This window comes from Nelumbo nucifera, chromosome 8, assembly GCF_055504915.1.
Source record: "Nelumbo nucifera cultivar China Antique chromosome 8, China Antique-T2T, whole genome shotgun sequence".
Classification (NCBI taxonomy): Eukaryota; Viridiplantae; Streptophyta; class Magnoliopsida; order Proteales; family Nelumbonaceae; genus Nelumbo; species Nelumbo nucifera.
Window position 1 is genome coordinate 30,715,471 of NC_142656.1, and position 13,696 is coordinate 30,729,166.

A 13,696-nucleotide genomic window follows, 5' to 3' on the forward strand; every position below is an offset into this window, starting at 1 on the left:
ACCCATCTGTTACTTCTTTAAATGATGAATATATGATATTTTGGATGTGTTAAATTTAGTGTACTTTTTTTTTGTTTTATTTATCCATCGAAGTAGATTGGGAAGGGCTTGTTTGTTCCATGTTCTTTTGTGAGACATCCACATTCTATGCAACTAGAACTGCATTTGGAAGAGCATAACTTACCAACAAAATTACACAAACATCTTTGAATATACTTAGGCCTTCGTCCTTATTTCACTCATTTGTGTACTAAGGACTCCAAAACTTTTAAGTTGATGCTAACTTTGTTCTTGTTCTTATTTTTCTTATTTTATTTTATTTTAATTTTCATGGTATAATCATAAGTTTCATTTCTTGTTTTGTTTATCATCCATACTCTAACCATATTTTCATACATGTTTATCATGATTTGCATGTATTGATGTATGTAAAAACCTCAAATAATATCTGATATTCTGATTGGAAAGGTCTCCTAGAGACTTGGCATTGCATATTGCCTGCACTTGGGTTAGGGGATGGACTACTACTGTCATGAGATAGTATTCATTGTATCATTTATAGTTGCTCTCATCTCGGTCTGGGTGGTGTAGTTGGTTATCACGCTAGTCTCACACACTAGAGGTCCCCGGTTCGAACCCGGGCTCAGACAACTTTTTCGTGGAATCACCACCATTCTGGTATCTGTTGCTCACTTTATTTTTTATCTAGCCAATATCTAATTGCAAGAGGGGTACTTTCGTAATTCAAACCGTCAAACAAAGGTGACGAATATCATGCAAGTGATTGTGAACAACATCAAAAGTTCAAACGACTTCCGGTCCGGAAACTTCATTCCTATGTTCATGATCTTTCAGTCTCTGGAATTGAAGGGTCTTTTGCCTCTGCGAATTAAGAAAAAAATTAAATCAAAATTCGAGTCTCTGCAAATCTTCTCATAATTTCATTGGATTTCTTAACTTGGTCGAAACATTTTTTAGGGTTTTACACCGAGTGTAACGGGAAGAGATGGACTGGGGAAACGTAACAACGGAAGATCTGATGGATGCGCTTCGTGAAGTGGACTGGTCGTTACCTCCTCGCCCCCTTGCTGAGATGTTCTCCAAATTCACCTTCCCTAGATCACACGCCGAATGGAACAGCCGTCTCAAGTGCAATCTCTACTAGTACTACCTCTTTTCCTCCTCTGTTTGCCGGTTCTGTAACTCGATCAGAATTTTGATCCATGTGCTCTGGTTTTATTTCCGTGAATTACGCTGTTCTGTTGCGCATGTGATTTGGATTATTTATCGGTATTATCATTTGGTTTTTCATATTTCTCAAATTTTGGTTTCTCTTTTTCTTTTTCTAATATGCAAAGTTGTTTTTTAACTTGTATTTGCAGTTATCGGACCAACTACTTCATCATGATAATTTACATACTTGGTAAGATCAGGAAGGTTATCCAATAGCTAGCATGTCTTACTGATGTGTTGGATGCCATTTTAATTTGGTTATATCTTCAACAGGGATGGGATTTCTAAGGAGGCCTCTTGCCATCGTTGCTTCTCTTGTAATAGCCCTAAGCGTTGCTTTCCTGAACGATAGGTATGTGATTTTACTCTTTCTTCTAGATGTGTTTTTCCAATAAAGTAATAACTAAGAATAATACCGGAATAGCTCTTCTTGCAATAGGAAATGGGTATGGTTTTTCGGTTTGCACCATGTCTCTTTGGTTTTAAGTTTCTCATAAAACAGAGTAAAGTGGATGCTTGCATGAAAATTGCAGTATTTTTTATCAAAATCCCAAATCACTTCATGACATGCTCAAAATTTCAGTTCAGGTAATACTGGGAAGTTGCATATTTTTCATTTTAAGTAACTAAAGCAAATTTTCCATAAACATTCTAATATCTTCAACGATTCTTAAGCATTTACAGTAAGCTCACTAAAAAGATATTAATTTGCATTTTGACTAGCAAGATGCCAACCGGCTGGTTGGTAAGGTTTCCTGCTGGTTGTAGCGGAGACTTGGGCCCGCCTGCACCTGGGTTGGGGGATGGGCTACCCCCGTTAGTGTAGCCCTTCAAAAGATATATAAAAAAAAAGAAAATAAACTTGGCATATTTAGAAGTTACATTCTGTTTTAGTATTAACAATTGATATATTGGAAGCAATTGCAGGTCATGCATGGCATAACAAGATGCATTAAACATTTCATTCTATTTGATGTATTTAAGTAACTATGGGTGGTGGGTGGAGCATTTACATAATGGTTGGCTTATTACATTTTTTATTAGATTTGCTAGGTCAGTTCTAAGAGTAACAATTATCTTAATGGGTTGCTCCCAATCTCTAATCCTTGTTTATATGTTCTAGCATGCCTTTTTTCACCCAAGTTATTGATGTAAATTTGCTTTTGATAGATACTCTTCTAATTTGATCTTACTATAATGGGATCCAGGGAAGCCATCATCAAGCGAGAGAAGTTTAATTTGGGTGGTGGAGGGTCTTGTGCGAATAAGAGAGGAGAAAAAGCTAGATTACAGTATTTGTATAGTTGCAGATAGTACTTGATGATCTGATCAATGAAGAGAAGGGTTTGATAAATGTCACAACATTTCCCATTGTAATGATACTATTTTCGGTATTAAGAGCTTTTTTTTTTTAAATAAGTAATAGAAATATTTTACTAATAATTCAGCAGAAGCAATTTGTACAAAGAACTTTCCATAAGGTGGTGCGAGATGCAGCCTCCCAATACCAAATAGCACCATATTAAAATTGAGCCTAAAAAGATGATCCCTATGCACCCCTTGCTTAGCTAAATAGTCAGCTATGCCATTAGCCGACCTCCTTTCCCACTGAATTCTTACTGTCATATTGGAGGTCAACCATTTGACTCTTTTCATAGCTTCCTTGTAGGCCCAAACAATGGTGTCTGGAATCTGGATTCCTTAGCCACCCAATTATCAGCTTCAAGTTCCCTTCAATTAGCAGTGTATCAATGGCAACTCCCTAGCAAGTTGTGCCCCCTAAAGAACAGCTTGAAAATCAGCTTGAAGAGAGTCCCCCACACCAATAGTACCTGGACATAAAGCAACTATACTTCCATCTGAATTTCTTAACACACCCTCAATTCCTGTGGGTCTCGGAATCCCAAGCTGCTACCATCAAAGTTAAGCTTAATGAAACCTTCTTCAGGAGGTACCCATGCTATAGCCATTCTGAGCTCCTTGCTACAACTCCCCAATTCCTCCAAGCTGATAAAAAAACTCCCCAATTCCTCCAAATTTTATCATAGGAAAATAGGGAAAATATATCCAGAGTTTTAGCTCGATGGATATTTAAAGTGCAGCTCCAAATAGACTCCTCGTTCCACACCAGGGCAACCGTAGCACATCTCCACAAGATCTTGCCCCTTCTCTTAGGCCATCTGAAGGTTGTAGGGTTGAACTAACACTAGACGAGGGGAAAAAGAAACAAAGCACCGTATTAAGAGCTTATTTTACATAGACACTGCAAAATGGGCAGGTTCTATTTTGTGATAGTAAAGAAAAAAAGGTTTATTAGACAAAGTAGAATAATATAATACTGAAGTTACACAAAATCCCATATCATAACCCTACCAAACATACCACCACTACACTATCATATCAAAAGATTATGAAAATGCAACCACAGTCCCAAGCTTGTCATCCTACTGACCACCCAAACCCAATTAAAAACCATCACCAATTCTCAGACCCAAAACAAATCAGTCCTTGTCATCTCAAATACCCAAAACTTTTCTTCACATAATCAACCTCATTCTGCAGACCTTCTCTACAAGATCGGTAGAAAAACCACACTGTTACAACTTCAAACATTCCTTTTATATCTCAATATCATCTGCATTCACATATTACCACTTTCTCATGATACGTCTGATCTGGCTGCTAAAAGTGTACTGAAGATGCTGATTTAGGACCATTGAGCCTCTCCTTCTCTTCTAATACCAAATACCTTTTTAGTCTGTTTCCCACCTCCTAAAAGGATATCCCTAAACTTTTGTTAAGATCCACACGCTTGTCTACCTTAAACTTCTGTTTAATTAATACATCAACATCATTATTCCTTCCCCATCCTTATCATATTTTTACCAACATTTAAACAATCCCTGATTGATTTGTCAAAATTGTCAAAAGCTGGTCCAGTTCTAAGCTTTCAATTTCTGAAGACCACCTTCTACTGATTCAGCTTTATGCACCTGCCGTCTTTGTGATTAATGGCAATGAATGTGTGGCAACAACTTGCCCCTGATTACAGCCAACTCCAACCTCAGATATATTTTCCAAAGCCAAAGACCATTGTTGTTTGGAAGAAACACTAATAATGACTCAAAGTATTCTCTGTTCTTATTCTTAGTAGCTTCTTTTTTTTTTTTTTTTAATCAAATGAGAACTCTCCTTCAAAATCTTCATGTTTAAACTTTCTTAAACATCTTACAAAGTCCAGCCCCATAAAGATCACTTCTAAGACAAGAGAAAGCTCTTGTATATGCGCCAACCTTTGAGGCTTTGACATTTATTTATTTTTGAAGGACCAAAGAAAATTCATTAAAATAAAAAGAGAATACAGAGAGAAAGGTGACAAGAAACCACCCGAGAGAAAAGGCAAATACACCCAAAGACATTGACATACCAAAAATATTCAAAACAAAGAAAAAAGACTCCATGATGACCACCTGCACCCTGCTCCTAATCGAATGGCCCTGAAGCAATTGATCATCAATGTATTTCCTCGAGCAGCTGTCTTTTTACGGACCAAGTCCATCATCAATTTACAGATTGAGACATCATAACAAACCTTTATATTTGATGCTCTACCTTCATCACTGACTCTTAAAGCATTGTCCAAGATCCCACTCACATTTTACTTGCCGGTCTTACATGACACAAAGATTGAGACTAACCTTCATGGCATTGAGCACCCATTGTCCAGTCTAGTTCCTTTGTCCTCAATATCTTTCCAGGCAAGCACAACATGGCCATCTGCCTCTTTTTTCTCATTGTGATCTCTGCCTGGGTACACTTTACCTGAGTTCATGGCCTTGTTGTAACAATCATTTACCAATCCTTCCTGCCCTCCCCTTTTATCCACATCATCCACCAACTAAACCACAAAGTTCTTACTATTGGACAGAACTTGCTCCTGGTGCAAGTCTTCAACACTTACTGCTATCACAATCATGAGGAGATGCATCGTCTTCCCTCTACACCTGCTCAGTGGAGTCTTGAACATCCTTTTTGTTTGTGCTCTCCCCTTCTGCAAGCCTAGACTTTTATCAAAATCCTCAAAATGTCTCAAAGGAAAAGATGAAGAATGGGTTTGGGGGTACCACGTTATTACCCACATCCACTTGTCCCATTGATTAAAATTATTCATATGCTCTTTAAAACATATCCTTGTCCATTTGGACCTCCAAGGTGGTTGTTCTATAATAGTCCATGCCATCTGGCACCATATGTCACCCTCATATTGGATTGACCCAGCCAATCATGCAGTGACTTAAATCTGTGGTCCCATCTCTACCACCTCTCCAAATAGAATTTCTGGTTTTTAGTATTAACACCATCTCCTTTTAACTTTTGAAAATACATTTTTTTTAATTCCCCTTCCATCCAAAGCTCTAGCTAAAGTTTCTTTTCAAAATTCATTCTTTGTATAACATTAAACCTTTGGCTTACCATTTTATCAACTTCATAGGCAACCGAGTTATCTGTCTGTGTTGGACGGTTTAATTTGCAGTGTAATTTTGTGGTTGAAACTTTTCCATGGCATGCCCTTGCTGTATCCTGTAACATAGCTAACTTCACATCCATATCCATGGTTGAACCAGGGCCTCAAATGGTTAAGGTCGTATATGGAAAATGTAACAGTTAATATTTTTGGTTATTTTATGTTTTTATCTATTTGAACAAAAAATTAAATAGGTTTGATAAGAAAACTTAATCTGCTTTCTGGGAAAGTTTTATTTGATCAGTCTGTTTTTGGGATAAGTCAGCAACAAAATGAAAAAAACCTTGAGAATTCTTTGCAGGAAGCAGTAAAAAAGCAAAAAGAATACCATTAAGGATTTAATAAAAAAGAATATCGTTAATGAATACTAATAAAAAAAGAAAGTACTAAACTATCAAAGAAATCTTAAAATACTGGAAATTGTAAAGTATAGCTAGAAAGCACTTGAATAGAGAAGCATGTAGGACAAATTTAATTTTTTTTATCAATAACAGAGTTTTCTTGCTTAAAAACAGGATTCATGTGGTCATGGACAAGCAGTACTGCCAGTGCATAATATGCTTTTATATACAGTTCAAAGCAGCATGCCTCAACTCTTGAAGTTAAGATCCCAAACTACCTTGCCCATTATGCTTTTATATACAATAATTCCTCCATTAGGACTATACCCCTAAACAGCTGGCTTCTGGGGATTCGCTTGCCTAGCAAGAACATCAGCTAGGCTGTTGGTGAACCTCTTTACTTAGTTGAACTGTTGAAGTTAACTGTCTATTCTCTTATCTATAGTTGGATCTGTCTCAAGTTTCTGTTGTATTTCCATGGTCCTTTGCAGTCACATTTGGTGTGTGGAAGAGAAAAGGAAGAAAAAAATTGATTCAGAAAGGGAAGCACAAGTTTGTGATAAGGAATCATTGGGTATCAGTGTTGTCAAAGTTTTGACTAATCAATGTTCAGTGAGTTGAGAGTTGTACCTCATTGATTGGTTGGGTTGACCATGAGGTTATTTTAAAGTTCATTTGATTGCATTTGTATCTAATATATACAATAGCACTGCATATGTAAATCAATTGCTTTAAGTAACCATGATTTCATGTGGTTGGGTTAATAAAGTATATAAATAGAATAAAGGCATAACAAAGCTAGGAAAAGGAACATTTTTAATCTATTTCTCTCGTTGTATATTGCGTTTGTTTACCTAATTTCAGTAGCTGTGATGATTCATCATCCTTATAGAAGTCAAGTTTTAATTTTTTTGTTCATATATTGTATTATTGTTGTTGACAACTGGTTTTACAGCTTTGCAGTTACTTTTAATGAGAAGGTAACAAGAACTGTGAGACAGTTCTCCCCACATTAAGCTGCAAAGATGAGACCATCTATAGTGTAAGTGAGGTTGTGTTCTTATTCGTGTCCTCAGGGTAGTTGAATTGTTGCTTATCTCAAAGTCTATTTATTCCCAGGCCTGTTATTCGGGGGCACCCATCACATAGAAAAGCAATTCATATATGTGGAAAGCCTCGCTGGATGTTTATATTGATATTTTCAGCAGGTATTTGGACTTTAAGTCGGTTCATATGTATAAAATTAGACATGAAATAATATTGTTGATATCGCTTAATCGGTTGTTTTTCCTTTTCCAGTTAGTTGCATTCTGTGGATCACTTCTTGTGGTCTCCTTACAGTTCTATGGGCATTTGCCATTGGCCTTCTTGGTATATGATCATCAACATATTTTATACTTATTTTTTAAAGTCTTTTTTGGCAAATGTATTTTTACTGGCTAATCTTGCCCCTTTTGCAGCAACCATCCTTCACGCAAGCTTTAGAACACCTAATCTAAAAGCACGCCTGAAGACATTCCGTGAAGAATTCCGGGCAGTGTGGCGCAATTATAGTGAACTGTAATTGTGTGCATTATGTGGAGTTCATAAAAGTGAGTAAACTTTACACTGCATCTTTGTGTTTGGGGGTCTTAAACCAGTGGTTGTAGTATATATCTATAGATGTGAGAATCTTTCTGATTTTATTCTAATGACTGGTTTGATGATTGTACATGGAATTTTCTCCTTCCTTTTTTCTCTGGAACACTTATCTCATTAACTGGAAGCAAAATATACATACATACATGCACACACTTGATTTTCTGATGTCCAATTGTTAATGCACCATGCTTTTTTCTGTATTTTCTGATAAACTATCTATTAAAGATCTCTGAGGATTGGACTATTGTCCTGCTTAAATTCTAAATTGATAGCTATATAGGTTTTTAATAAGTTAAAAATTTGGAATTTGATCAAAATGAAATTAGAAGATACAATGATTTCTTGATGCTGTTGAGGTGTGTGGTAAAGTTCATAAATGCATACTGAACAAAACCCTAATTTTGTTATAAAATTGAAACTTGGAAGCTCACAGGGTTTGGGTCATTGGGTGTTAATTTTCTTGATTGTTAGCTGACCTTCAAAATTTTGTTGATCAGAGAAATAGGAGAGATAGTACAATACATTACTTCTAGTGGAGTACTCCATCACTGAAGCCCGAGTTCCCCCATTCCCCAACATGTGTGCTACGACCATGCCTTTATCTGCATCCGTTGGTCTCATTTTGGATGTGATGTATTTCTTTCCATGGAATAAAGCTCTCAATGTTTTTGATGAACAAGGGTGTCGTGACCTGTCTGACATTTTAGTTTTTAGAGGAGATTCTCTGTGTGGCACCTTGCCGATGTCATGTAACATAGGGAACAAGATAAATGCTTGAAGATTATTAACACGTTTTTCTTTTCTATAAGCTTCTAAATTAGAAAAAAGACGACAAAAGTAAGAACTCTTTCATGCCTTCATTATCCTTCTACAAAAAGAGAGTCAATAAGGTATTTACTGTTCTACTGACCAAATTGAGTGAGATGTTCAAATTGTTGGAAGGAAATTTTACTTCTTTGATGTGTTGTCTGAATTCTAAAGGTGCTCTTCAACTCTACTTATCCACCTTATCACCACCTGAGAATCTTCTGCTACTTCTAGTCAAGTAGGATGCAAGGTAGAGACTTGATGCAGCCATATTATGCTGGTTTAAGTATTAGCATGTAAAAGTATGGCTTTAATTTATGCTAGTGGAAGTGCAGCACGTGTATAGACCAATGTTTTAAAACACGGAGGCGTGACGCGAGGCGTTCCACTACCTAGAGGCGTGAGGCGTAGTTCAGAATGCAAGAGGTGTAAGCCTCCCAAACACAAGAGGAGGGGGGGGGTTAGGAGGAGGATGAAGAGTAAGGGGGGGTCTCATTTTTTCTTTATTTTTAATAAAAATCTTTTATGCTAAGAAGAATAAAGATGCATAACATTAGTTGAAAGGCGCCCCCCGGCCGAAGGGGCAGGGGCAAACCACTTTCTTTCCCCTTATCTTTTCTTCCCTTCCCTTTCCTTTTATTTTCTTTCCTTTTCTCTTTTTTTCATCTCTTTCTTTTTCTTTCCTTTTCTCTTTTTTTCTTCTCTTTCTTTTTCTTTCCCTTTCCTTCCCTTTCCTTCCCTTTCCTTTCCTTTCCTTTTTTCTTTTTTTTTTTTTCTGTCTTTTTATATAAGATGTGCATGAGGCACATGAGGCAACTGCTATGAAAAAAGCACACGCCTCTTGCACCTGAGGCGTACGCCTCAGAGGTGTCATCGCCTCTGGCATACACCTCCCACGCCTTTTAAAACACTGGTATAGACAACCATGTAGTGGGGATACCGACTCTTCTTGAAGCTTGTGAGATAAACTTGAATGTGTTTCCTTGAGCTTAGGTTCTTAAATAGTGTGCCTTGTGGAGGTCTGTATGTGGCTTTTGCTACCTTTGACCGCTCATTATATCATTTATTTTTGAATAAACTTTCCACCACCACTGCTGTCTTTCATCACCAGCATTCTGCCAATGTTGCATGGGCTCTCCTATATTAATGAAGTGTCCGTGATGGACACACACTGGACTCCAACACTCCCTGGATTCTTGATGGACTTTTCACCATAACATTTTCCTATACTTGTCTGATATAAATGAATAATTAATATGCACGATGAATACCTTTTTTTTTCTAGAAACCATTAAATAATAAAGCTAAAGTTTGACCTTTGTTGAAGGTATATAATGTTTGAATTTGAAAAATATGGACTATGCTAATAGTATAGATGTGTCTGGGTGCTATGACATGCTTTTATTTCTGATTCTTGTGTCAGTATCCATGCAACGATGTACAGAATTTTATTAACAGAGATAATCTTTCTCTAGGTTCAAAATGCCCTTTAAAAAACCAAAAAAAAAAGAAACTTTTTCTATAGGTTTATAATGTTAAGCATTAAATATAAATAGTTTATACTGTGCAACAACTAATGTTAGAACACCTATGGGAGAGATCAAACTTTACAATTGTGGTGGGTCTTCACCAAGGCTAGGCACTTGGCCCTTATTTATTTGCACTGACCAAATATATTCAGGAGGAGGTCCCTTGGTGCATGTTGTTTGCTGATGACATTGTTTTAATTGATGAAACTAATGAAGGGTTAAATGCAAAATTAAGCTTATGGACAAATGCCTTATAAATAGGAGGTTTTAAAAGACTAAAACAGAAGGTCTATCAAAAAGACTTAAACAGAATACATGGTATGTAAATTTAATAATATATGGTATGTAAATCAGGGTACACTTCGGATTGGTTAACAAGAGATAACTCAATGCGACCTTTTCTGATACCTTGGTTCGATAATTCATAACCGGGGAGAGATTGAGAATGATGTTGCCCATAGAATTAGAGAAGGATGGACAAAATTGAGTGGTGCATCTAGAGTTTTATGTGTTAGGTGAATACCACTTAGATCAAAAGAAAAATTCTATAAAAATGTTGTAAGGCCAGAGATATGCTATATAGAGTAGAGTGTTGGTCAGTCATGTAGCAACATGTCCAATTAATAAGTGTGGTAAAAATGCGCATGCTGAGATAAATGAGTGGAAAAACTAAAAAGGATAGGATCAGAAATGAAGTTATTCATAGGAAATTAGGAATATAGGAGTAAACCCCAATAGGTGATAAAATGAAATTTAATTTAGATGGTTTGGTTACGTGCATAGCAAGTGATTTGTTGCAAGTTGAAGGGGCTAGAAGGGATAGGGGTAGACTAAAATGGACTTGGATAGTAGTAAAAAAAATGATTTAAGTACCAATAGCTTAACAATGGATATGGCTTTAAGCAGAACGGAATGATGAAACAGGATTCATGTAGCCGACCCCATGTAGTTGGGATAAGATTTGGACGACGAATATATTTTATTTATTGATGCGTCTGTGAGTCTTTGTTTATCTTCTTGCAGAGTTCCAGACACGTCTGCTTCTGATTTTCATGTTCACGTCCATGCAGCATTAGTTTCTGCATGTCGACTGTTTTTTCCCCTGCGATCAGAATGGGCAGTGTCTGTTGGAATTGCCCCTTATCAGTTTCTATATGTTGCTCTTTAAATGTACACAACTCCACTTAAGTAATTATATTTCATTTTGGTGTCACAAATGCTTAGATTTCAATGAAATATGACACCTGATTACAGTTAGTGCAAGTTGTATAATTGTCTACTCCTGCATAGGAATCCTGCAATTGGTTGTAAGCTGGCTGACGAGTTGTGATCTGAAGTTGAGCTCAGGCCTTAACCGGTTATTGCTGCTGAGGACGCACTGTTCTTTATAAAATGCTGTTATTAGCGGTCCCCCCTCCCTAAGTAGCTGCATATCTGTATAGATCGCTGGATGTAAATCTTTTGCAGATCTAATATCTCCAATTTTATGGAGAAACAATTGAGAATTTATGAGCTGAAATTCTTCAGGAATTCTTGAGCCTTCTGGGAATGCTTTTCAATTTAGGAAAGCTACCACCCATTCTTGGATGATTTTATCTGGTTGTAGCACCATTATTTATGAATGCACTTGAATTTAGATAGCGTGGGCATGTGATTTATTTTCTATATCCAATTCCCCCTTGTGATGGTTTAGACTTTCTCCAGGATGCAACACTAATTAAATCACGCCATTTTACTTTTTTTTTTTTGGTTTCTGATAATCTATTCCCCCGTGTGTGTGTGTGTAAATCTTTTGCAGATCTAATTTAACACCTAATATCTCCCGTTTTATGAAAACAATTGAGAGGTGTGTGGTTTCGTCAACAGGTCGGGTCCATCCAACATGGCAACATGACTTTTTTTTTTTTTTTAATTTTTGTTATATTTTATGTATAAAAGGGTAAATTTTATAGACAGTATATAAGAGTAAGACCATTTTGGGATATTTTGAGAAAATGTAAGATAATTTTAGTTAAACACTTGGTTGTCTTTTAGGTCAAACATTAGTAGATAAGGCTGCGTTTTTAAAACATAGCCTAAAGGTTAGGTTAGGTCGGTATCCATTCCAGTTCACCCCTCCCAAAACAAACATCACACATCTAGAACCAGCATTGGGTAAATTAGTTGTTAAGAGCATTTTTAAGCATAGTATCAGATTGGAGTTTTCTCGGGGTCAGCCATATGGTCATTGGCCAAATCATTATCATTAGACAGAAACATAAATAAGAAAGAATATTTCGTAAACCAAAACTCTTATTACACAAAATTTGCGAATCATACTTTGAACTGTGCTTCCAATTATGGATAACAAAGTCACATAGCCCGTGTTCTAAACAAGAAAACAAATCTACTTCAAGTGAGAGAAAGTGAACTTGGGAGTCTGGACTCCCTTGATTCTTGATTCCTTGTGGTGGTGGTAATTCTCATGGTTTTTGAACCGCCATTGACCCTGATGGTCGGACCGTTTGGCCCGAGAACTATTCAGCCAATCGGTTCTGTTTTATCCCAAATTCAGTCCTTGGCCAAAAAATGTTGAATAAGTCAATGACCCATTAGCTCGGGTGGTTGAAGCATCGACTCGTCGACCTGTTCAACGGTTTTTGGCTATTATTTATTTATTATTATTATTTTTAATTTTTTGCCAGAACGGGTCATCCATTCGAATTGGACAGTCAAACCGTGATTCAGAAACCGGTGGCCAAAACAGTTCCGTTTTCGGGTCATTTTTTAAAACCATGGTAATTCTTCATGGAAGCCAGTTCGTCATATGGTCAGTTATACCATGGTTTTCGAACCGTCATTGATCCAGATGGTTGGACCGTTCATCCTGGGAACCGTCCAAGCAATCGGTTTCGTTTTACCCCAAACCCGGTCCCTGGGCAAAAATTGTTGAATAAGTCAATGATCCGTTGACCCGAGTAGTTGAACCGTCAACCCATTAACCTGTTCAATGGTTTTTGGCCATTTTTATTTTTAATTATTTTTTTGTTAGAACAAGCCATCTGTTCAAACTAGACGGTCGAACCGTCGACCCAGAATCGGTGACCAAAACGGTTCTGTTTTCGGGTGGTTTTTTAAAACCATGGTAATTCTACATAGAAGCCAGTTCGTCGTGTGGTCGGTTATACCATGGTTTCGAACCTCCATTGACCTGGATGGTTGGACCGTTCGGCCCAGGAATCATCAAGGAAATTGGTTCCGTTTTACTCCAAACCTGGTCCCTGGCCAAAAATCGTTGAATAAGTCAATGACCTGTTGACCTGGGTGGTCGAACCATCGACCTGTCAACCCGTTCAACGGTTTTTGGCCGTTTCTTATTTTTAATTATTTTTTTAAATTTTTTTTGTTAGAACGGGCCATCCATTCGAACTGAACGGTCAAACCGTCAACCCAGAAACCAGTGGCCAAAACAATTTCATTTCTAGGCTGTTTTTTAAAACCATGGGAGGTCTCATCATCTCCAAGCAACGACGTGTATGTTCGTTCATTAGGACTTAGGAATACCATTAAGATATGCAATCCTTGCACTATAGACCATTCCGATTCCAATTCCAAAGGTTTTCTATTTTGATTCCAATTCT

The 13,696-nt window shown here is 37.0% G+C and overlaps 1 non-coding gene and 1 pseudogene across 2 annotated transcripts; both read left to right on the forward strand.

Annotated features, from left to right (window-relative positions):
- Positions 1–576: 576 nt before the first annotated feature.
- Positions 577–650, forward strand: TRNAV-CAC (transfer RNA valine (anticodon CAC)). Its single transcript has one exon. It is a non-coding gene; the product is annotated as a tRNA-Val (tRNA).
- A 133-nt stretch (positions 651–783) lies between these two features.
- LOC104590073 (PRA1 family protein A1-like) lies at positions 784–9,491 on the forward strand (annotated as a pseudogene). The gene is made up of 8 exons (XR_016079863.1): positions 784–1,164; positions 1,383–1,423; positions 1,507–1,585; positions 7,055–7,141; positions 7,219–7,307; positions 7,399–7,470; positions 7,560–7,691; positions 8,238–9,491. The product of XR_016079863.1 is annotated as a PRA1 family protein A1-like (transcript).
- Positions 9,492–13,696: the final 4,205 nt, after the last annotated feature.